At 36.6% G+C, this 26,531-nt stretch overlaps 1 protein-coding gene across 3 annotated transcripts in view; it reads left to right on the top strand.

The window, feature by feature from the left end:
• Positions 1–26,531, top strand: part of PDE4D (phosphodiesterase 4D) — a 1,431,601-nt gene that overhangs the window by 74,901 nt on the left and 1,330,169 nt on the right. The window contains exon 2 of one of the 3 annotated variants that reach the window (XM_040452564.1): positions 16,189–16,284. The exons of the other annotated variants lie outside the window; for them this stretch is intronic. The gene's annotated coding sequence lies outside the window, so the exon portion shown is untranslated. The remainder of the gene's footprint in view (positions 1–16,188; positions 16,285–26,531) is intronic. 3 annotated transcript variants of the gene reach the window in all.

Genomic DNA, 26,531 nt, shown 5'->3' on the forward strand with positions numbered 1-26,531 from the left:
TTTTCATAGGGTCTTTGTACTTCTGAATTTGGGACATTTGACAATATCTCCCAGTATTTTTCCAAGTGATCTTTAAAAATGGGCTCCAGGGAGATTTTAACAATCAAGTGAATGATTTGTGTGTTCAAGTCTTTTAAACATGTTGTCATGACCTAGTGTGTGGAGGTGGGATGGGGTGAACAAATAATAACCAGAGAAACCTAAAAGGGAACTAAAATGTTTTCAACTTATTTGCTAATAATTATTCAGGACTTTTATGTAGTCTCTTTGGAAATTCTAGAAGCTTTTCCATTTCAGACTTAATATATTTGGATCATAAATAAATATCAGGTACCTTTTTGGAGGCATTAGAAACTAAATATTATGCAAAGTCTACCCTGTGTTGCGTCAGGAGCTTGAATTGTTTTCATTAAAATACCTGCTATGAAAGCTCTGAGATTAGATGGGCAGTTAGCTCCCCTTCCCCACCCCCCGCCCCGCTATTGAATATCAGAGATTTGTATTGTTGGTAGGAACTGAGATTTCATTTTCTTTGGCCACATTCTGATGCTGGCTCCACTGCAACAGTGATCCTGTTTCGGATTTTCATGCCCAAGGTAAGTGAGAAAACATATTTCAGGAGGGAAGTGTGGGTTTGTTGATGGTGGAGGGGTGGAGGAAGGAAATAAACATCTCCAGAATGAGAATGTACATCTTTGCCCGCTTGCATATATGTGAAATGTAAAACATAGTCCAAAGCTCCCATTGGTGGGATTATCAAGGAATGTTTATGGTCAAAATATGACTGAAGGTTTTTTCTGAAGCAAAATGTTGTATATTATGTATAGGACAGGTGTTTGTGTACCTGGCTTAAGTTTATAAACTAATAACATTATGTTCCAAGAAATTCTGTCAGGTCTTAGAACACCAAGGTTTTGTTTTGAGTTCTTCTGGTAACTGGATTATTTTGCTTTTAAATAATCCTTCCTGGAAATTCCAAAATATAAAGGGAAAGTCACATTTCTTTAATTTGTGGGGAAGATGCCCTTTTCATCAGTGTAAATTTTCAGAATTGACTAAAAGTTGGATTTCTCTTAACAGATATCATTCATTATTATCTACTATTTGGAATTACTATAAATGTCAACAAAATAGATCAAGCAAGTTTTACGAGTGGGACTCCACACAAATGATAGGAAGTAAAATCATGAAATTAATCAAAAGAATTGAACTAGAATGTACTATAAATAAATAGAAGGAGTTAAAAAATTATATCCCTAAAGAATTGCTGATGAAAAAACAGAGTTCCTCTGAGGTTCCCTTCCCAGGGTAATGATAATAATTCTGCTGAAACCAGTGTGGTCCTTGTGAAAGCAGCTTCTTGCTGCTGATAAAGGGAGCTGGACCCTTGAGTGTGGTGTTCTCAGTGTGTACTCAGCTATCTGTTGCTCATGCATCCTGGGTTTAAATAACACAGAGCGGCAAATATTTAGAATGAGTTTTATGTGTCTTTGAGGTTTTTCCTTCCCCACCATTGGTAAATAGCATATTTCCTCTACCAGTCTGTGACCTTTGAGATAACTTCTCTTGTTAAACACACACTCATTTGTGTGGGTGTTTGTTTTCTTTCTTCTCCCCTCTCCCCATTTCAAAAGCTGTTCTTGTCTGCTTCATGTTCAACTGCTTGCATCTTAGACTAACGCTCATGTCTGTAGTTTTGAAAGGAGAGACTCAGAGGCAAAGGAATTAGCAATCACAAACATCAGCCTGCAAATGGGAATTAGAGACCTGGGTTTTCCATTATAAATTATGCTTCCATATTACTGATAGTAACTTCTATGATAACATATATTAGAATGAAATACAGGCTGATTGAGACACTGTTCTGAAGTATATGATACAATTTTATTGGTTGGTCAAATGATCTGTATGATATTTATGGATTTTCAGGGACCCCATACAGACCTTTTGAAATAAAAATATTATATTGGAAATGGATGAAAACATGGCCTTTGCCCTGCTCTGTACAAACTGGGATACTTAGAGATGAGTGCACATAAGTAAGCTGGAGGCCACGGAAAAGTATCCAATCCCTCCTGTGCTAATTTATACCAAGGCTGTTGCCAAATAGCTGTCAGACCATTAATCCTGGGGCAATATTCTCCAGTTGTTATCAACTTGTGCCACTCCTGGAGAACTTGATGAGGCCCTCAGGGGTTGCAAGAGCAACCTAAACCTTTTTCTGTACCATCATAGTTTTCTTGTCCATATGTATGTCGTTTTCGTCTATGTATTTTTCCCTCTGATTTCTGGGCTGAATTGCCAGAGGGAAGGAGCAGGACAGAATGAAGACCCCAGTGTGAGGAGACTTAACAAGTTTCATCATACTACACCAGAGGTATTACATCAGGTTATTGAAGGGCTTATTGAAACCTGGCTCCCCATCTGAATTTTGTTACTCACACATTAACTGTGAGTCAGACTTCCATTTGGTTACTGTCATGTATTACTTCTATTATTATTTCTTCTACTACCACTACCACTGCTATTGAAATCAGTTATTATTTGTTGTGTCAGAGCAGCTGAATTCATTGCACTTTAAATTCATGTGTCCACGAACTTGTATTCTCTTGTTTAGGTATAGTAGCATGGGGTGGTAGTGGGGTTGTGCTAGGCTAACATATGGTAATACCATTTTATAGCCTTTTTATTTCTTGTTTGTTTGCTCCCTTAAGAAATAGGTGTCAAGGGGCACCTGAGGGTCTCAGTTGGTTAAGCCTCTGTCTTCGGCTCAGGGCGTGATCTCATGGTTCATGAGTTTGAGCCGTGCATCTGGCACTGCTGACAGCTCTGAGCCTGGAGCCTGCTTCAGATTCTGTGTCTCCTTTTCTCTCTACTACTCCCCTGTTAATATTCTCTCTGTCTCTCTCTCTCTCTCTCTCTCTGTCTTTCTCTCAAAAATGAATAAACATTTAAAAAATAAAAAAAAGAAATTGGTGTCAACATCTATCTCTCTAAATATTCTTCTGTAGCATACCTGTTTTACATGTGGATAACATTTTATGGTTAGATACCATTTACCTATCCAATCAAATTTAAATTTTTTGCTACTACAAAAATTGTGTATTTCCTTGTAGCTATGCCACACTTGTTTCTTTAGAAAACACTTCTGGAAGCATAGCTGGTGGGGTGAAAGAGTGTATTTATTTATAGAGGTTTGGTTATTTTTGTCAAATTATCCTCCAGCAAGTTATTTCCTTTCAATTTATTCTAGTGGTGCATGAGAGGGCCTATTTTCTCATATCTTAAGTAATTGTTTTTAAAAAACTTTGCTAGTCTGATATGGGGGAAATGGTATCTCACTGTGGTTTTATTTGCATTTCTTAAAATGCTACTGAGGTTTGAGATTTTTTCTTTTGTAAATTGGCTATTAATGTTCTTTGCTTACTTTTCTTTTGGGATGCTTATTTTTAAGTTAATTTTATTGAAGATATTTATGTAGTACAGACAGTATGTTATTTGTCTATAGGTTTTCTATAATGTAAATATGTTTCCCATTTTCTTAGTCACCTTTTGGGTTTTTTCTTTGGTATACTTTTACATGAGAAATTTTTGTGCATGTGGTTGAGTCTTAACATGTTTTTCTTGTGAAGTTCCTGCCTTGAGTGTTGGGTTTAGCAAGGACTTTTCCATCCCAAGATTACACACGCTTTTTCTATCTTTTCATCCAGTTCTTAATCTGTCTGGAATTGTTTTCTTGTATTGGAGTATGAAAATATAAGTTCTTTAACAGTATTTTTCCAAATAGATTTCCATTTGTCCTGACAATGATTTACTGAATGATCTACCCTTTCTAAGTTTTAGCTGAGCAAACTTAATACACAATTCTGCCTATGGATTTTCTTTTTTGTTGATTTCTCCACCTCCTTTTTTTTTTTTTATCAATATCACATCATTTTAACTATTGTATTGCATGTAAATATCTGATAGCTTGAATCACTCTTTTTCAACAATTTCTTGGCAGCGCATCATATCCTAACCAGAGGTTTGTAATGATGTCTTAATTGTTCATTTTACCATTGGTCTTACTCATTTTTAATCTCTTCACAACACAATTGGCTATTGTTCTAAAACACAAATTGGATCCTATTACCCTCCTGCTTGTTGTATGTACTTCCAGCCACTTTTACAAACTAAAAATGGGCATGTTGCCCATCAGAGAATTTTAGACCTCAAGTTCAAGTAATTTCTGTGTCTTCAGGGTATTTGTGGACACTATACCCACTATTTTGGTGAATGTGCTTTTTCTTTTCTTTTATTTTTTTAATTGCTGAGAGGCCAGCTCATAGTTTCACTGGACTTTGAAACAGCCATGACCCCAAAACACTAGTAACCACTGGACTACACGAAGGTGGTCAGACTCCTCAGAATGCCTCATAGGAGCAGGCTCTTCATGGGTAGATTCTATTTACCTCCCTCACTGCTCCCACACCCTCCTTGCTTCCTACCCATCCTGAACTGCCTGTAGTTTACTAAACAGTCTGCTCATTCACGCCTCAGTGCCTTTGTACATGATATTCCTTTTTCCAAAGTGTTCTCCCACACACACTTCACCCATCTGGAAAATTGCTGCTTGTACTTCAAGAAATGATCTAAGGGTCTTTTCTTCTGAAACATTGCCTGATCTTAGGCAGAGCTAGTCACCTTCTTTTTTTTTTTTTTCTTTAAAAAGCAGTGCACATAGTCATTTTTAAAACCATTATTCATACTCCTGGTGGGTTCTTGGGCAGAAATCAAGAAATTTGGGATACAAAGGAGAGTGGCAGGGTCAGTGAAAGGGAGAAGGATGGTTAGTGGTCTCTTGCAGTCCCACATGATTGTTGTGGCCTCAATTCAAGTGACAGCAGTGTGGATGAAGGAAGTGGAGTTGAGTTTTAGTTTGAAAGTCTGATCATAAGATTTGCAGATTAACTGTTGTAGGGGGGAAAGAGAGGGAGAAATCTTGTGTGATCTTTAGGTTTCTGACTCAAAACACCTGGCTGGATGGTGTGGCCATCATTTTTCTTAAGCTTATGGACTCAGTAAGGGTTCATCCTGTGATAATTTCAAACAGTCCTTAGACTCCACTTTTCCTGAGATGGTGCAAAGGTAGGTCTGATAATATGTGGGATAGTTTGAATAGTTCCTGTGTTGCCTCTTGAGATGGTGGCACTGGTGGCTTGTCATGTGCTAGGCACAGGGACAGGAGAAAACATTCATGGAGGAGATGTGTCTTGAAATGGATCTGAAATTAATAACAAAAAAAATTTAAAATTATGGGAGGTGGTGTGAAGTTCATGTCAACCATCCATAATCCATTTGTGTTAATTTTCTGGGATGTCTGTTATCCTAGACAAAACAGGTTTTTTGTTTTTTGTTTTTCCAGTTACAGAAGCTTTGCTATTAGAGTAAAAACAATGTTTACTAAATAGGCTAGGTGGAGTCTGCGAATTTACAACTATGTTTATTGGTTATCAACTGCAACCTTCTGGAGATAGGAAATCTGTCGAGTTGTCTTATTCTTTTTAAAGGCTGCACAGTGTTTCCTTGCTTTCTTGTCAAGTCACTTCTGTACCTCCAAACCTCCTAGTGGAATTTGGGTTCTTTGAGTGTTTTCCTATTTCCAACATTGCACATATGTGAAGTGTATTGGTAAAACGAAGTCTTAAGCATAGAATTATTAGGTGAAAGCAATTACCAAATTTTTCACCATGAAAGTTGAACTGGTCGACTCTCCTGGCAGGATCTGTGACTCCATGCTGCTCCCACACGCCACCAACCTTGAGTGCTCATCTGATGGGGGTAGGGGGGGAATGCTACTTCATTGTTACTTTGATTAATATTTATTTTATTAGGAATACAACAGAACAGCTTTTCCTTGTTAATATTTCTGTTTCCTTTACTCACTGCTAACTATTCTTGAACCTCTGAAATTGAGGGAAAGTGGTGAGTGTTGGAAGAAACATTGGCTCATTTTCCTGGTATCACTCTGGCCATTGAATAGAGGCCCTAATTTCCCATCCTGTGGAGACTGACTCCTGTTACTCAGCTAATTGTCCCTATTCCTTTCATAAATGCATTTATTGAATTCATACTGTATGCCAGATTCTGCCATAAGCACTGTGGTGGGGGTGAGGAGACTAGCCAATGAGCAAAAAAGGCGTGAAATCTTGCCCTTAGGGACTTACCTTCTAAAGGAGAAAGCGTACTATGAATAAATTGAAAAAAAAAAACTGTCAGGTGGTGATAATACTACAAAGAAGAATAAAGCAGATACAGGGTTTCATTGATGAGGGTGAGGATAGGTGTGCTATTTTACATAAAATTGACAGGAAAGGCATTTCCAAGCATTTTTCCTTCTTATTCTCCTCCATGTGCTCTCTTGTAGTTCTCCTCCCTTTTTCATTCTTCATATTCCTTTCAAGTGTGAATTCTCAGATAAAGAATAGGGTTAAAGCTTTGTTTAATGACCTTCCCACAATGATTGCAATAAAATGGTATCTCTTCAATGTGATTTCTGTTGTATGTTGTAACAAATAAAGGATCACAAATAAAGACCACTTAAATTTTGTTAGGTTTATAGGGTGACAAGGAACACCAATATCTGGTATAGAAAAGGTGTGAAATATCCCAGCATTTATTGATAACATTCCAACCCTCCATTCACAAGTAGTGCCAGCTTCTCACAACTATCTAATGTCAATCACAAAAGAGATAGCTTCTCGGTGGGACTGGTTTATGGATTTTGCCCTCATGACAAAGGCAGTCTTCATTTGCGAAAGTTGCTCCAATTGAGGGAATGTGGAAAGGAAAAGTCATAACGGCCTCCATGGCTTTTGAACATAAAATGTCTACAACAGGGTTGATTGGTAAGCATAAGTTTTTGTTTATTTGGATTCTCTTGAGCTGGATGGAAAAGCTCTAAGATTTTTACCATGGAAGCCATGGTAACTGAATTTCCATAATGGATAGCAGAGATCTGAAGAGGATTCTCAATTTACATATTCTCTCTGAATTTATGCTCAAAGAAAAGGTATTAATAAATATTAACATAAGGAACAGTCTAAGTATATTAAGAATATTCAGGATCTGCAGAAAAATAGTACTGGAAAAGGCTACCAGTATATGCTTAGGCAAAAGTCATAGAGGAATTTTGGGTCCAAACTTAAGAGTGTCTACCCATCATCAATTTTTAGTGAAGCCACAAATGGACCACTTAGCTCTTGTTGTGGTCTAGATTCAACATAAAACAATAACAACAGCCTTTATGAAATACTTGATGTAAGCCCCTGTGCTAAGTATTTATTACATTATCTAAAGTATTAAATAATGAAAGGCTGAGAGGTAGGTAATTTCATTACACCTTATAGTCGAAGAAACTGAGACAAGTGATCTGGAAAAATTAAACTATTTATAAATACTAGAATTGGGATTTGAGCCACGTGTGTCTGTTATCAAAACTTGTGCCCATCCAGTGTTCGCTGAATACTTCCAAACGGCCAAGCAATAGTTTAAGATGGGTTCACACATGTTCAAGCATTACAACAACCAAGTAAAGTAGATGTTCCATTGAAGAGAAGCGCACGAAGACTAGAGAGGTAGCTGTGTCAAAGTTACACAGTTTAGAGTGTAACTTACCTTATTCCAGCCTATTCTCTGCACAGTCATCGTCATATTCTTCCAGTTCTCTGCTCCTTTGAGATAAAGTGATAATTAGCAGAGATTCCTAGAAGGGTGTAAAAATATCTGCACTTGAAAAAGCTTCACTGGATTTTCCCATCATTTAGACCATTACCGTCTTGAATCTAATTTAGTACTTCCAGAAACGGTGTAAGTTCTGTGGGTAGTTTCGGTATGCTTCACTAAACTAAATGGTATCCTGGTGGCCCAAGAGCACTCATACTGCTTCTAAATATGTAGGAATAATGGTTGCCACCTGCAAGTAGCTTAGGCAATAGGCAGTCAGGCTTCAAATTGGAAGTACTTGGAATGGATGTGTATTTTCTCGTTCTCTACCCCAAGCTTTATTGAAATACAGCTGACAGAAGTATAAGCTATTTAAAGTGTATAACATGATTTGATATATGTATACATTGTGAAAAGATTCCCCCCACCCCATTCAGTTAATGAAAACCTCCATCACCTCACATTTATAGTGTTTTGTTTGGTTTTGTTTTGGTGAGAATGTTTTGCTGTTTTAGCAGCTTTCAATTATGCATGACAGTGTTATCAAATATAGTCAACATATTCTACATTAGATCCTCCAACTCTATTTATCTTATAAATGAAAGTTGGTACCCTTTATCAACCTTCTATTATTCCCCATTCCCTTCTGTCTTTAAAGGTTCCATGTATAAGTGTTGCAATGCGGTATTTGTTTTTCTGCCGAGCTTGCTTCACTTAGCGTAATATCCCCTTGGTTCCTCTATGTTGTTTCAAATGAATGGATTTCTTTCCTTTTTAAAGGCTGAATAATAATACATTGTGTGTATCACATTTTATCTATTCATCTTTTGATAGATGCTTAATTTGTTTTCATACCTTGGCTATTGAGAATAATGTTGCTTTGAATATGGGAGTACAGATATCTCTTTGAGATGATTTTGTTTCCTCTTAATATATACCCAGAAATGGGATTGCTGGACTGTAATGATAGTTTTATCTTTAATTTTTTCAGGAATTTCCATACTGTTTTCCATAGTAACCATACCAGTTTACATTCCCTTACATTGTGTAAGGCTTCCCTCTTCACTATGTCCTTGCCAACATTTGTTGTCTTCTTGTTAATAAACATCCTTACAGTTGTGAGGTGATACCTCATTTTGATTCTGATTTGCACTTCCTGATGATTAGTGGTGTTGAAGCCCTTTTATGTTCCTGTTGGCCATTAGTATGTCTTCTGTGGACAAATGTCTATTTAGGCCCCATTTTTAAATTGTTTTTTAGGTTTTTTTTCTTTTTTTTTGCTGTTGAGTTTTATGTGTCTATATTCCTTATGTATTTTGTATTAATCCCTTATAAGGGATTAATCTCTTATAAGGGATTAATAGCAGATATGTGGTTTGCAAAGATTTTCTCCCATTCCATATGTTGCTTTTTCACTTTGGTGATGGTTTTCTTTGTTATGCCTAACGTTTTTAGTTTGATGTAGTACCACTTATTTTTGCTTTGTTGCCTTTACTCTTGGTGTCAAATCTAAAAGTCATTGTCAAGACCAATGGTAAGGACTTAATATGTTTTCTTTTGTGTTTTAAGGTTTCAGATCTTTGGGTCTAGTCTTTGATCCATTTTGAGTTGATTTTTGTTTATGGTATAAGATGGGGGCCCCAATTTCATTTTTCTACCTGTGGCTGTGTAGTTTTCTCAAAACCATTTGTTGAAGACACTATCCTTTCCCTATTGTCTGTTTTTGGCTCTTTTATCAAAAATTAATTGACTGTATATGCATGCGTTTATTTCTGGGCCCTTGATTTTGTTTCATTAGTGTCTATGTCTGTTTTTTATGCTAACACTCTTTTGATTACTATAGCTTTGTAATAAAGTTTGAAATCAGGGAGTGAGATACCTCCAGTTTTGTTCTTTCTCGGGATTGCTGTGGCTATTCAGATTATTTTGGTTCCGTACCCAGTTTAACAGTGTTTTGTTTTTTTTTTTTTTTTTTTTATTTCTGTGAAAAATGCCTTTGGAGTTTTGATAAGGACTGCGTTTAATCTCTAGGTATGGATGTTTTAACAATATTCTTCCAATCCATGAATATGGACTATATTTCTACTTATGCCACCTTCAATTTCTTTCATCAGTTTTAGAGTTTTCAGTGTACAAATCTTTTACTATCTTTGTAAAACTAATTCACAAGAACTTTGTTTTTTCAGTGCCATTATAAATGGAATTGTCTTCTTAATTTCTTTCTGGTAGTTGGTGTACAGAAATATAACTAATTTTTGTATATTTTTGTATCTGAAAATTTACTGAAATTGTTTTTTTAGGTCTAACAGTTTTGTGGTGAAATTTTTAGGTTTTCCAAATACAATATGTCCGTGAAAATAGAGTCAGCTTTATTTCTTTCTTTCTGATTTGGATATATACTTTTTCTTGCCTAATTGCTCCATTTAGGACTTCTAGTACTATGTTAAATAAGACCCTTGTCTTGTTCCTTAACTTGGAGTGAAAGCTTTCAGCATTTGACCATTGAGTATGGTATTAATTGCGGGCTTGTCATGTATGGATTCATAATGTTGAGGCACAGTCCATGTGTAGGCAGTCTCTTGAGAGTTTTTATCATGTAAGGATGTTGAATTTTGTCAAATGATTTTTCTGCATTTATTCAAGTGATCATATTATTTTAATACTTCATTTTGTTAATGTGGTGTATTCCATTATTGATTTGCAAATGTTCAATCATCCTTGCATCCCTTGAATGAATCACACTTGACTATGGTGTATGATCCTTTTAATCTATTACTGAGTTCTGTTGCTAGTATTTTGTTGAGAATTTTTGTATTGATTGGGAATATGGTCTGTAGTTTTCTTATAGTGTCCTTGTCTGACTGCTTTCGGAGTAATGCCTTGTAAAATGAGTTAAGATATGTTCCCTTTTCTTCTATTTTTGAAAGAGTTTGGGGTGAATTAATATTAGTTCTTCAAGTATCTGATAAAATTCATAGGTGAAGTATTCTGGTCTTGAACTTTTTATTGGGAAGTTTTTGAATTACTTATTCAATCTCCTTACTAGTAATTGGTCTGTTTATATATTCTATTTTTTGATAATTCAGCCTTTGTAGGTTATATGTTTCCAGGGATTTATTGATTTCTTTTAGGTTGTCCAATTTGTTGGCATGTAATTGTTCAAAATAGTCTCTTCCTTTGTATTGGTGTGGTATCATTGTTATGTCTAATTTTTTATGTGTAATTTTATTTATTTGAACCCTCTCTCAGAGAAAGTTTGTTCATGTGTAGCCCTACTTTCAGTGCATTTGTGGGAGGAGGGGAGTTCAGGAGTCTCTTATGTCATCATCTTTGTTGACTGTCTCTTGATTTCTTTTTGAAACTACAGCTGGATTAAATCAATTCTTAATCTTGAAGTTTACTTGAAATATATCATACGTTGTTGTTAGGACTTATCATTATTAAATTTTAAATATAAGTATGGCACTCTGGTATTGAAAATGTAGGACTTCATGTAGGAGAAAGTTTGTCAGTTTATTGAAGACGTTCAAGAGAGAACTCAGGGACATAATGAAAGCAGGTAGATTTCTAAAATCTTTATTGAGGATTAGTGTTGGAAACTTGCAACATAATTTAACTGATTTTTTGCTTTATTCTGGGCTATTAAATATTCCATATGAAAAACATTTTTTGTAATTTGAGAACAAATAATACAGCCATATTTCTTGATCTGAATAAATTGATACTATGTAGGATCAGTGGATTGTTGCCATTCTCAAGTAACTTTTTTATATACATTCTTCTTTTGGAAGAGGTTTAGAAGAACAAAAAAAAAACTTTAATTCACAAATTCTCAGTATTCCACATACTGATAGATTGAGGTGAATTTTCCTGGAAAATAATATAATTACCCTCACAGGCCTTTTTACACTTTCCTTATCTATTTATCTATCTGAACTATTTCTTAGGCAACAATTATTTGTATTTTGTTGCCTTTCCCTACCAGCCCTGACAGGTTTCTTAGCCCCATGTCCTGGAACCTACAAGTTAAACCTGAAGGCTCTGAAAAATTAAATATTAGTCTCTTTGTTCTGTTTTAAAATTTTGGCTTAGCAAAGAGTGCTATGGACAAGTGCTCAACTTGTACTAAATAAAAAAAGCACTAAATAATTGTCTAATTTATTCAAGCTGAAATAAAATGGAGTAGAAGGAAGTGTTCCCAAAATTGAAATACCAATATCCTAAAAGAAAATCTTAGAAATAATATGCCCTCGTAGACTTCTAGGTGGAGAGTCAGTAAACATTTGTATTCTTGGTTGAAGGTTTAATACAAATTGTCATAAAACATCCGAGTGTAAACCTGAACTTTCTCTTATGAGTAAAGTGACTTCACTGACTATTCTTAGATGATTTTTCTGGTTTAGTTTTACATCCCATAGGGGAAGAAAGTACTTTTGTATTTTGGAGAAAAAAATTCTGGTATGGAAGGTTATAATCTAATAGCAAACAAATCTCACAGTTGTCTGTCCAGTGTTCTCTGCTCATGTTTACTTCGCTTTAATACTGTACCATAAACCTGTGCTCTAGGCAAAGTATATTCTAATCATATTTGTAAACCATTATTTTCTCCAAGCATCAATCATTTCCTGGTTAGTGAGATGAACTTAACAGCGTTTTGCATTTTTACATCTCCTTCAACATTTTCTTTGCAGTGTGCCAAGACCATTTATTTGACATACAGAACTGTCTCTCAGAGTTAGGGAGATACAAGGAAGTTTTTTCTTTTTCACTTCTATTTTTCCCATTCACAGTAAATTAAGGATTATGATTGGTGCAATGAGACCTGGAGGCAGTAGTGAGAGATGCTTGGAATTAGGTACATGCAAAAATAGATGCCTTTTCTATCATTAAAGACTGTTAGGATTCTAATGAGCTTTGTCTTTTACATCCATAAATAATATGGAGATTAGAATACTGATGTTTGGAGATTTTTAGGAGGATTAGATGACTTATGTAAGTTGTCTAACAGGGTACATAGTGAACACTCAAAAGGTATAGCTAATGATCATATTGATAGTAACCATTCGATTTGTTGAATATTCTTTAAAAGCACACATAGACATCTCTTCCTTTTTTGGGGGGGGATTTTTCTGTTTGCCGTGTATTTGAGTTAAGGACTTTTGCTTTCCTTTTTCTTTTTTAGTGAAACTAAATTGTATTTCACCTAATTGAAAATCACTTTGGTTTAGTTTAACTCAGTTGTACCCATTTGAATCCATTGAGTCTTTTTTTATCTTCACCTTCAAAATGAAAGTGATTTACAAAACAATGCTATTAAGTCTGCCTTTTGAGACTTAAACACAAGTTGAAACAAAAAAGGAATGTTCCAGTTCCTCTACGTCAGCTCAGTGACATGTAGTGTTGTCATTTGTCATTATTTTTGTTTGTTTAAAAATAATTTTTTAATGTTTATTTATTTTTGACAGAGACAGAATGCCCTGATCCAGGGCTTGAATTCCAGAGCTGTGAGATTGACCTCAGCTGAAGTCAGATGCTCAACCGACTGAGCCACCCAGGCGCCTCTGTTTGTTTTTGTTTCCAATCATTTAGAAAGCTTGCTGTCCCCATCATTTGTGAACTTCTGTGAAAAATAATTTTTATTTCAAGATTTTTTGTAGTGTCAAATCTCACAACTGTTTATATCTTCATATGTCATATTTTAAGTCACAGAAGTCTTTTCACCTCTTAAGCCTTATCTTCTTTGTGTCTAGCAAATACCATTCACCTTTCAAAAAGTTGATTTTAATGATCATCTCTTGAAGGGTTTCTCATCATCTCAAAGGAGAGCTCTCATTCAGCTCTGAAATCTTAGAGAGCAACCATAAAACTTACCTATTTTTAAAAAGTGAATGGGGACCCTATTTATAATCACATTGGGATAATAGGTATAACCTGGCACTGCATGGGTAAACAGGATGTATTGTTATCCAGGTTATTGTCTTTTGGGATCCTAATTGTTAATACAAAGGACTTTGTTTTGTTTTGTTTTGTTTTAATTTTTTTTTCAACGTTTATTTATTTTTGGGACAGAGAGAGACAGAGCATGAACGGGGGAGGCGCAGAGAGAGAGGGAGACACAGAATCGGAAACAGGCTCCAGGCTCCGAGCCATCAGCCCAGAGCCCGACGCGGGGCTCGAACTCACGGACCGCGAGATCGTGACCTGGCTGAAGTCGGACGCTTAACCGACTGCGCCACCCAGGCGCCCCAAAGGACTTTGAACTCAAGTTGATCTGCCTCCCACTTGTAGTCTCTGCATGACTTTGGGAAAATTATCTTGTCCTTTGGAATTCATTCATTCTTTTGATGGCTGTTTATTGACCTATTAGATGCCGTGCAAAGGGTCAGGCATTGATAATGCAAAGATAGATATATATTGTCATTGCTCTGATGAGGCTTACATCCAACTGTCATCTACAAAATGGGGCTAAGAGCAACTACATTATGGATTATGAGGAATAAATGACATAATACTTGTGAAGCATGTAGTAGAATCACTAGTATATAGGAAGTGCTCAGTGGCAACTATAACTTTGTACTTCTCACATGTTAATATATTATCTGTAAGTATGATTTCTGAAGTCAGAAAGTGTGTCTTATTAATGTTTGCATTTCTTAAGGCTTCAGCAATGCAGCCTCTCATTGTTTGATTTGTTGAGTAAGTCCTACTAAATATCAGGTATGAAATTTTTTTCCCAATTTGTCTCTTACTTTTTTGCTTCTCTGTTGATTCTTTCCTGCCCTTTTTGGGTAAATGGAGTATTTTTAAGTGTGCCATGTTATTTTATTCTTAATTGCCTTTTAATTATACCCCCCCTCTCTATTGATGGCTGCAGGGTTAAAAATACGTACCTTTAGCTCATTAGAGTTTATTTATAGTCAATATTGTACCTCTTCATAATTGACACCTAACATTTAACAAATGTAATAATCTTTAATAACATGACTCAGGTTACTTATTCCTCTTTCTTTGCATCATTATTGCTGAATCTTTCAAAGTATTTTTTAAAGTGCACCTAATAGTATCATTATTTTTTCTTTAAATGTTTGGTGGTTTTCTAAGGAAATTCCAAGAAGAAAGACAACATAATAACATAAATTTACCACTTTATTTAACGTTTTTAGTGTTTCTTACTGTTTATTGTAGATGTAAATTACTCTCTGGTTTCATTTGCCTTCAGCCTGTTGCATTTCTTGCAAACTCTGCAGGGCAGGTCTGCTGGTGATTAATATTTTCAGCTTTTGTTGATCTATAAATGTCTTTATTCCATTCTCATCTTTGAAGGTATTTTTGTTGGATATAGAATCCTGGATTAATAGGTGTTTTTTCCCTTTCTATAGTTTTAAGATGCTATGTCATTGTCTTTTTATGTCTTGTCTCCATTGTTTCCCAATAAGCCTGTGGCCATTCTTATTCTTGTTCTTTTTTTATTAAAAAAAATTTTTTTTTCAACATTTATTTATTTTTTGGGACAGAGAGAGACAGAGCATGAACGGGGGAGGGGCAGAGAGAGAGGGAGACACAGAATCGGAAACAGGCTCCAGGCTCCGAGCCATCAGCCAAGAGCCCGACGCGGGGCTCGAACTCACGGACCGCGAGATCGTGACCTGGCTGAAGTCGGATGCTTAACCGACTGCGCCACCCAGGCGCCCCATTGTTCTTCTATATATAATGTGTATCTTTCTCCGGAGCTCTTCATATTTTATTTTTCACTTTATTTTTAACTTCTCCTGTTTGACTTCAAAGTGCCTGAACACAGTTTTCTTTATATTTACACTCCTTGGGATTTGCTAAGCTTCTTGGATCTCTAACCCAGTATTTTTAATCAGATTTGAGGAGTTTTCACTCAGTGTTCCTTCAGATTTTTTAATTGCCTAATCTTATTCTCTTTTACTTTTAGGATTGCAATTATATTTATGGAAAATTATTTGATATTGTCCTTCCTCTCCTTGAAGCTCAGTTCATTCTCTTGCTTTTTCTCCTATTCATTTCCTAGATTGAATTATTAGTTTAAATCTGTTGTAGGTTGTCACTTTCTTTGCTGCTATCTCCAATCAGCTATGATGCCCATCCACTAACTTTTTTATTTCATTTGTAGTTGAAAGTTCCTGAACATCATTTGGTCTTTTTCCCTGCTTATATTCCTTCTCTGTTTACTCATTAAGATCATATTTCCTTTAATTCTTTGAACATAGTTATAATAGTTGTTTTAAAGTTTTTGTTAGGCCGAATACCTGGGCTACTTTGAGGTTTTATTTTTTGCTTGTCCATGTGTCACAATTTTCTGTTTTGTGATTTTTTTACTGATTATAGGAAATTTTGGAGAGTATGTTGTAAACTGTCTGCATTCTGTTATTTTCTTGTATAATGCAGTCATTTCCTTCCCCAGGTGGCTTCCACAAGTGTTAGTAAAGTATTTATTAATGAGGTCTTCTACTCTTATAGGGCATGAACTCCAGTGATGTCCAGCATTGTCTTTCCTCTAGCACTCCTTGAATGCTGGTATCTCTGTTCTTTCAACCCCATTACATTTGCTATCAGGTAAGCCTCAGGTGTTTTCATCCTGCAAAGGTATGGCCCAGATCTCAACCACACACTTGGAGAGAATTCTAACTTAGACTTCTGGGAATTTCTCTCTGCATAAATCTTTGCTTGCTAAGGTTCTACCATCTAGGACTAACATTCGAGTCATGTCAGCTCATGTCACCTGCCCTGAAACCTGCTCTCTACCTCCTCAGCTTAACATAACTGCTCTGTTCTGCTTGACTTCATCTCTCTATGTCATGTTAAATAAAATATCCTTAGTAAGATGGACTTTGATGGTATTTACCTTTTTGCTTTTTCTCAGGGATTGCAGTCCTAGACTGATGTGTTTTCTGCTGTCTGAAAATATTGTCCTTATGTACTTTATCCAGTTTTAGAAGTGTTTTCTGTTGGAGAACTCATCTCTTATCAGTTATTCTGTCATAGCTGGAAGCAGAAATGCATAATTGTCTTGCATTGTTTTATAATTTTTTTGTGACTTAAAATGCATGCTACCTATATTAGAAATTTGGCGGGAGGGGTGTGTGCCTGGGTAGCTCAGTTGGTTAAGCATCCAACTTCAGCTCAGGTCATGATCTCTGGGTTTGTGAGTTTGAGCCCTGCATCAGGCTCTGTGGTGACAGCTCAGACCCTGGAGTCTGCTTCAGATTCTGTCTCCCTCTCTCTGCCCCTTTCTTGCTCATGCTGTCTCTCCCTCTCTCAAAAATAAACATTAAAAAAAAAAGAAATGTTCTGTAATTTTAATTCTTTTTTTAGAGTTTATTTTGAGAGAGAGAAAGAGAGAGTGCATGCTCAAGAAAAAGAGAGCGGGGGAGGGACAGAGAGAGAGGGAGAGAGAGAATCCCAACCAGGCTCTGTGTTGTCAGTGTGGAGCCCAGTGTGGCGCTCAAACTCCCCAACCATGAGATCATGACCTGAGCAGAAATCAAGAGTTGGACGTAAGTGACTAAGCGACTGAGGTGTCCCTAATTATTTTACTTTTGATCAGAGAACAGTACATTCACATGGGTAAAATTCAAAAACTACAGAAAATATATAGTCATAAATCTTCCTACTAAGCTGAGTAGTGTAGTTCTCCTTAGAGTTGAAAGGTGTTAGTAGTTTGTATACTCTTTCAGAGACTTTATACATTTCTGAAAAAAACTAAGAGGGAGAAGAATATATAAGCTTATATATAATTTTATTTGTCTCGTTAATGGTAGTATATATATGCTCTTCTGTATCTTTTTTCTACTTAATATCTCAGAGGTTTTACATATTAATACATAACTTCTCCATTATGCTTTTTGGTTGTTATAAACAATGCTCCATGAACTTCCTTGAACACACCTTTCAGTAGAAGCTAGTGTATCTGTAGGATAAATTCACAAAAATGCAATTTCTACGTTAAGACATATATATCTTTGTTGTTTAGTTAAATAATACCACGTTTCCCTGTGTGGTGTCTATACTACTACCAATACTTAATTGAAGGGATGCTGACATTTTTGTTGTGACTCCAATGTTCACTTTCTCTGTGGTACATCTAGAAAATTGGCTTCTCCTTAAAAAAAAGCAACAACAACAAAAACTTCCATATAGTTGACACACAACATTACATTAGTTTCAGGTATAAAACATAATGATTCAACAATTCTATACATTATACTGCTCTGCTCACCACACATGTAGCTACAATCTGTCACTATACAACACTATTGCAGTACCATTGACTGTATTCCCTATTCTGTGCCTTTTATTCCTGTGATGTATTTATTCCACAACAGGAAGCCTATATCTTTCTCTCCCCGTTACCCATTTTGCCCATGAACCACCCCAACTACCTACCCACCAGCAACCACACATGTTGCCACTTCTTCACTGGCAACTACCACTTTGTTCTCTGTTTTTATGAGTCTATTTCTGCAATTCCATGTATCTGTGAAGTCATACAGTGTTTATATTTCTCTAAACAACTTGTTTCATTTAGCATAATATTCTCTAGGTCATCCATGTTTTTGCAAATGGCAAGATCTCATCCCTTTTGATGGCCGAATAATTCTCCATAGCGTGCGTGCGTGTGTGTGTGTCTGTGTGTATACTACATCTTATTTATCCACTCATCTGTTGCTGGACACTTGGGTTATTTCCATATTTTGGCTCTTGTAAATATTGCTGCAGTAGATACAGGCATATATCTTTTCAAATCAGTGTTGTCATTTTCTTTGGATAAATACTCAGCAGTGGTAGAATTTTTGGATCCTATGATATTTCTGTTTTCTTAATCTTTTGAGGAACCTCCATGCTGGTTTCCACAGTGACTGCACCAGTTTACATTTCCATTAGCAGTATACCAGGTTTTCTTTTTGTCTACATCCTTGCCAATACTTGTTATTTCTTGTCTTTTGAATTTTTGCCATTCTGTCAGGTGGGAGGTGATACTACATTGTGGTTTTTATTTGCATTTCTCTGATGACAAGTGACATTGAGCATTGTTGAGGTGTCTGTTGGTCATCTATATATCTCCTTTGGAAGAATGTCCATTCAGGTACTCTGCCCATATAAAATTTTTTTTAATGTTTATTTTTTGTGAGAGAGAGAGAGAGAGAGAGAGAGAGAGAGAGAGAGAAAGAGACAGACAGACAGAACAGGGGATGGGCAAAGGGAGAGGGAGACACAGAATCTGAAGCAGGCTCCAGACTCTGAGCTGTCAGCACAGAGCCCAATATGGGGCTTGAACTCATGGACCATAAGATCATGACCTGAGCTGAAGTCCGATGCTTAACTGACTGAGACACCCAGATGTCTTTCTCTGCCCATTTATAAATAGAATTTGTTTGTTTGTTTGTTTGTTTGTTTTTGGTGTTGAGTTATAGAAGTTCTTTATATTTGGAATATTAAATTACTGGATAAGCCATTTGCAAATATCTTCTCCCGTTCAGTAGAGTGCCTTTTAGGTTTGTTGATGGTTTCATTTGTTGTGCAAAAGATTGTTACTTTGATATAGTCCCAATAGTTCCTTTTTGCTTTTGTTTGCCTTGCTTGAGGATACATAACCGGAAAAATGTTGTGACAGATGATGTCAAGGAAATCATTGCATACATATACTCTTTTAGGAGTTTTAAGTTTTCAGATCTCACGATTAGGTGTTTAATCCATTTTGTATTTATTTTTGTATATGATGTAAGAAAGTGTTCCAGTTTCCTTCTTGTGCACATAGGTGTTCAGTTCTCTCAGCACCATTTGTGGAAGAGACTGTATATTTCCCCATTGCATATTCTTGCCTCTTTTCATATATATTAGCTGATTGTATAAGCATGGGTTTGTCTTCACTCCCTATCATGTTCCATTAATCTTTGTGCCAGGCATCAGCATTTTGTTTTTATTTTTTATTCTGAATAAATCAGTTAGTAATCTTTTCCTGATTAACTCATAAATTTCTTGTTATAACAATGAGGTGAGCATCAGTGATTTTTATAATTAGTGATGGCATTACTCTCACTACTGTATTACTACTAATACTGTGGTTCATTTCCCTAATATTCCAGGTCATATACCAACTGATAATTTCCATTTTAGAAGTAAAATTTTATTTCTGATTTAGTGATATTCAAAGAATTGATTTCTGTTTTCAGTGCTTTGAAAATATGGGTAGAACATATGATAGTCTGCTCTTCATTCTGAACTTGATTGTGTCTTTGAAATGCACAGTCTAACTTTATTAATTCTTTATGGAATCATGTCCTTTGAGCTTTCTAACTCGTTTTATTTATTTCTTGTTTTTCCTTTACCTCACTTGCTCTTCTGAATTGGAGAAGCTGCACGTGTCTGTTACAAGGTATAGTTTTATTCATTGAACATTCTGAATCAATCTCTGTCTGTGGAAACAGTGACTCTATTAGCTTCTCTACTTCCAGGGACATAAAGTCATCTTTAGAAAATTCAAAAGTCTCTAATTTGTTAGGTTTTTGTCTTTTTGCAGTGTGCTGCAAAGCAAATTATTAATTCATTGTGGTGAAATATGGAAGTATTTATCTCTAATATTAGCATTTCAAAATTTTTCTATGAATAAATGCTAATATTACGTCTTTTTTCCCCCTAGTATTCGTCTTCAACTCCATCCATTTAAATGTCACAGAGAAAGAAATTTCTCATTTTTTTCTCTTTCGTTGTATCTGTAAGTATTTGATTACTGTGTTATATTACCATTAAGTTATAATACAATATACCTAAGGAATGAACCCTTAAAAGAACCCATTAAATGTAATTTTTTTCTTGGTAACTCCTTTCTGAAAACAGTTATTTTTCTTTATACTCCAAATTCCCCCTCCCTTCCACCCTCATACAGCCCGATTCTTGTTGCCAACTGCCTTTGTGTATCTTCTTGTCAAACACATTTACTGATCTATTTGTACACATTATTACATGAGACTGTAACTCAGTGAGTTGAAAATGTCAGTGGCATAGAATTGTATTAGGGGAACTAAAAAAATTAAGTCTGTTTTTTGCCCACAAGGAGTGTAATGCTTGAGAACACAGGATTTGAAATTAAGCAGGCAGACGTAGGCTGGATGATTCTGGGTGAGGTACACTAAGTCTCAGTTCTCTCATGTGTGAAATGTACTTATCTCACACATTAAGCAAGATAAGTCTGCAGAGAGATCTCTCTTCAGACTTCAGAGAGGTTGTTTCTCTGGGCACATTTCTTACTTGTGTTTTTTCCAAGGGGTAGGCAGTATTTTGACAGTTTTTAAAGTCTAGCTGCCAAACATTACTGTGGCTATTACCATGGCCACTTCACATTCTGGCAACAAAAAAGAAGTCTGAACACCTTTTACTTGAGGTAAATGAAATGTTTGATTAATTAATACCCATATTGCCCATGTGTAGACAGAGACACACAGTGATTAGTCAAGTTTGTGTAAAGATTATAACAAACTAATCCCTAAATTTCAACAGTTTAATATATCACACATTTAGTTATTACTCACATCACACTACAATGTGGTTTGTGGGTGGGGGCTCATTATGCTCCATGAAGTTATTCAGATACCCAAGCTCTTTCTGTCAAGTCACTTCACTATCTTGTAGGGGCTTCAGAATCTTGCCTTAGGTTCTCTACCTGGGTAGTAGACCAGAGAAGAAAGAGTGGGAAACAGCATGGCAGTTAGAGAGCCTGGAAGTAGATAGAGTGTAGGTTTCCTCTATGCATATTCTCTTAGCTAGAGCTAGTCTCATAGCAAATGCAGGGCTCTAGGAGATGTAGTACAGCCATGTGCTCAAAGAAGGGAGCCCACGAATACTGATGTAGGTTATTAATACCTACAATTTCATGGAATCTCAGAAGTTTGGACTTTGAGTCCAGTTGCCTCGTTCAAGTTGAGCATAACCACATAGGTGTCCCCACTGTGTGACCTGATCCTGCCAGCTGTCTTGATGTGGATCTGTTTGAAGCTAAATGACTTTCCTAAGACTCAAACTTCTTTTTCCCCCTCATTTTTTTTAAGTTTATTTATTTATTTATTTATTAAGAGCTAGAGCGAGAGAGAGAGAGAGAGAGAGAGAGAGGGAGAATATGAGTGGGGGAGGGGCAGAGAGAGAGAGAGAATCTCTCAGGCCATGACCTGAGCTGAAACTAGGAGTCAGTGGGTTAACTGACACACCCAGGTGCCCCTCCCCTTCTTGCTTTTTAACTAAGGGGGAATTATTTTAATTTTTTATTCTTTTAAATATTTTATTTATTTTTGAGAGAGTGCCAGTGGGGCGGAGGGCAGAGAGAGAGGGGGACAGAGGATCTGAAGCAGGCTCTGCACTGACACCACTGAGCCCAATATGGGGCTTGAACTCACCATGTGATCATGACCTGTGCCAAAGTTAGACTTTGGTGCTCCAGGTGCTCCAGGGATTTTTTAAAATGTTTATTTTTTTTGAGATAGAGAAAGAGAGCTCATGCCAATGGGGGAGGAGCAGAGAGAGAGGATTCCATGCAGGCTCTGCATTGTCAGCACAGAACCTGATGCGGGGCTCAAACCCACAAAATGTGAGATCACGTCCTGAGCTGAAATCAAGAGTTGGACACTTAATTGACTGAGCCTCGCAGGCACTCTAAGGAGGAATTTTGAAGTATGTGAATACATTCTGGTTTGGGGATGTTATGATCTCATACAGGTGAGTGCAGGGTGTCACATGGGATGACTCCTCACTTGGGTTTAATGTAATTATAAATTATAGGTAGGTTTTTGTAAGAGGCACCCACTTTATTTCTTGGTTATTCCTTATTGTTAGTACTTGTAATGTTTAAAACAGAGCATTGAAAAAGTGGTTAAATTTGGTTTATACCAGCTTCCTGGAGTGTTCAATGACCAGGGAACTTCTTCATAGTCTTGTTTGTGCCAATAGAAGCAGGCTACAGATTACTTCGTTTCTTTTTCCCTCAAAGCGGTCTTTCAGTGGATCTTTAACTTAAATATGGCCCTCACTATTCCTTGGGGAGGTTTTATAATAGGCTCAGGTTATAGTTACTTGTCTTTGTGTATATGTTTTTATTTTCAAAGTAATTCTGTACCTGAAGCTGTATAAAATCATGGTTAAAAGCACTGTTTTGGAATCATAGTGAGGTGTGTTTAAATCATGTTATAATGACTTAATAGCTACATAGGCTTAAGCAAATAAGTTTGCCTCATTTTCCTCATCCATAAAAACTGAAAACATTTACCTCAGGGATTTGTTGTAAGGGTTATAGGAAATAATCCTATAGCCTTTGGCAAATAGATAAATGTACAAGACCAGCTTGCTGTTACTGATATTAAATAACCTACTTTTAAATATAAGGAAAATTAACATGAACTTATTAAACTTTTTTTAAGTTGATTCAGTGTATACCTTAAGGTATTGGAAGGTCTCACATTCATCTTTGGTGATATAATGACTACTGTGCTTTGCTAAGACCAGTAACAGGATTCTGGGTGATAGAACCCTTTTGCTGTAAGTACCTATGCCAACATGCAAAATAGGTGGATTTGGATTGGTCATGAAGGAGGCAAGATGATTTGGGAAAAATCACTGTCTTCCTGGAAATAATACAAACCACTCATCATCCCTAAACAGTGATCAGTGATCTAAAAAAGAAGAAAAAGGCAAAAAAAAAAAAAAATGTGAAGGTGAATACAGGCATTACATTAAAGTATTTGAGAATGCCCCATTATATCCAAACAGAGTGGGGCCTCCAGAAAGATGTCACCTGATTTTCCATCTGTTCTGGGCTCCTCTTTTGAGTGGGTATGCAATATGTCAGTTTATTAAAGAGATTCACTCTGGGGTACTGGGAGCAAAACACCTGATTGGGCCTCCAGTATTCTATGGCTGTTTGTTCTCCCAACTTCTTTTTGTCTTACTTGCTCTGCTTTCACCATCAGAATATCAGAGATGTCACCTTCCTGTTGTTACTCTGGAGACATACTTAAGTGTAGTCATGCTGGCATTTTACTGATTGTGCAGGTGCATCTATAGCCCTGAATGGCATAAACCTCAAGGAAGACAAAAGAAAGCAAAACAAGCCAGGTTTTATTCCAGCTCCTTCACTAGGATAAACACACTTACCTAAAAAGAAACATTACTATAAGAATTTTAATTAATTTTTCTTGACTTAATAAAATAAGTCAGAGAGTTGTAGACATAAATCCCTTTCATCCTGACTTTCCTTTGAGGAATCTTGAAGCAAACAATGAATACGGTCAGATTCAGCAAGCTGCTTACATGGTTGGGTGAGTGTGGAATATGTTGTATATATGTGTTGACATTTTTATGTAGGAAAGGTGACAGATTTCCAGGTAATCACAACTAATGCAAGGGAGAGAAAAAAATGTTTCTAAATTTAAGGTTGATTTCACATTTTCCTTCATTTAGACCTCTTTTTTAGTTCCCTCATGTGGAGTTGATCTTTAACATCGTCATTTTGCTCTTTCAGAACTAAATGGTTTGGATTGAACTTAAATATTCAAAAGTAATGTTAAAAATTGAAATACCTTGCTTTTGGTTATGAAATGAATGTCTCCACTGGAAAAAGATCTCTTTTATGTGAGGATCACTTTTCTATGTTGTGATGTGTTGGTTTTATATAATAATTGCAATATGATCATGGTGATGATAAATTAGGCAACACTTGTGTGGCACTTCCTCTTGTGATCTTTCTCCTCTTATTTCAGACAACTGTGGTAATAATATATGTGAAAGTCCAGGATACTTCTGGTTTTTAAATAACTTTGCTTTCTACTTGTACTAGTCTTTTAGTCTACTTTCTTTCTTTCTTTCTTTATTTATTTATTTAAAAGTTTTTTAGACATTTATTTTTGAGAGAGAGAGAGAGAACGAGAATCAGAACACATGAGTGGGTGAGGGGCAGAGAGAGAAGGAGACAGAATCTGAAGCAGGCTCCAGGCTCTGAACTGTCAGCACTGAACCTGACATGGGGCTCAAACCCACGGACCATGAAATCATGACCTGAGCTGAAATTGTCACTTAACCGACTGAGCCACCCAGGTGCCCCTACTTTCTCTTTTTAACATCATAACCTTTTTGGTTCTAGTATCAGTTGTAACTATTTCAGATAGATTTTCCTATTTGTGGAAAATGAATACTTCTGGAAATTATATTCCCATTTATTATCCATGAAGATTATACTGTGAGAGGTTTTATTACAATTGAGAAGCAGTGTGATTTGAAAAGATACAATTTCTGAAGTTGTTTGGCTGTTTGTCCAGTGCGGCAAATAATAGCTCATTTCTCATGCTCCATGATCTGGGTTCAAATAGCCATTCCTCCATTTAGTAGCTTCAAAACTTACTGGAGGTAAATTACTTTGCTTTCTGAGCTCAATGTTCTTATGCATAAATTGGGAATAATGATAGTACCTGCTTCATATGACTGGTGAGAAGATTAAACAACTTCATACTGGCACAGCTGTAAGAACATTGTCTTTACCATGGTGTCAGTGCCTTGTGTTTTTAAATAAATAAATATAAGCTTGGGCTGCCCATTGACATTGTGTCCCCAAGAAGCCTTGACCAAGGGTAATAAAGCAATACCTGCAGTGGTCAAGTGCTCAGACCTTTGGTGGCTCTGTCCCTTGGGGGCTGTGTGAGCTTTGGCAGGTTGTTTAATGGGGAAGAGTCATAGTGACTGTTGTTACAGTTGTTCTGAGGATAGAACGAGGTTGTATTTGTATAGCTCCTGTGGTGAGCCACTGATTTTATTCCCATCACATCTGGATTGGCAGAGAACATGTAGCTCCTTAATTTTGATTTTAACTAATGTGATATTTCTCCTGAGCAAACTCTTGCTGATTAGAGGGGAAATTAATTAAATGTCCAAGTTGCTTTAAGTCTTAGTCTGATGTATTGATTTCAGATAATGCTCTGTCTCTAGGAAAAAAGTACGCAGACTTTTAGGTCTCTCAGTGTTCCACACTTTTCCAGACTCCTCTTCAACATGAGAAGCAAGTATGGGGGGAGAGGAACGGTCAGACAGGATCTTGGTGTGAGGGAAGAGCCCGGAGCCCCAGGCACAGTGTCCATTGCTCCACTTATCTCCCATTTTCTGTGAGGCCTGGTGGCACTCTTGGCTGAGGTCTGGGCTGGTGAACACAGAATGTGGTGTCTTTGTAAATGGCTTAGGTCTGACAGCCTCCCTGGGTCTCTGAACATCATCTCATTCTCACTGGGGTCAGGGGTCCTTTGAATCCCTGCCCCATGCATGTCAGAAACAGAGGCTGGGTGCTCCCAGATGGAGTCTCCACTTCCATCCTTTGCTAAGGCATGAGCTCATTCCTTATCAGGCTGGTATATCAGCTTATTTTCTAACTCCTTGCTTAAATAATTGGAACCCTGCCCCCCTTCCACTGAGTCCCAGTCTTACCACAGCAGTTCCCACAGGGAAAGAGTTACTCAGAAACACTATTCTCCTTGACTTCTGACTACCTGCCTCCAAATGTGCTTCAGACACACTTCTGACCACCTTTTTTTTTTAATTAAAAAAATTTTTAAGTTTATTTATTTTGAGAGAGAGAGAGAGAGAGGGAGAGAGTTTCAAGCAGGCTCTGTGCTCAGTGCAAAGCCTGATGCAGGGCTTGAACTCAGGAACCAAGGGATCATGACCTGAGCCGAAATCAAGATTTGGATGCATAACTGACTGAGCCACTCAGGTGTCCCTATAGACATTTTCAAACAGTTTCTGGGCTAAAACAACTGGAAACTACTTGCTGAAGGATT

Source organism: Herpailurus yagouaroundi, unplaced genomic scaffold, assembly GCF_014898765.1.
Source record: "Herpailurus yagouaroundi ecotype Mexico unplaced genomic scaffold, PumYag 29, whole genome shotgun sequence".
NCBI lineage: Eukaryota > Metazoa > Chordata > Mammalia > Carnivora > Felidae > Herpailurus > Herpailurus yagouaroundi.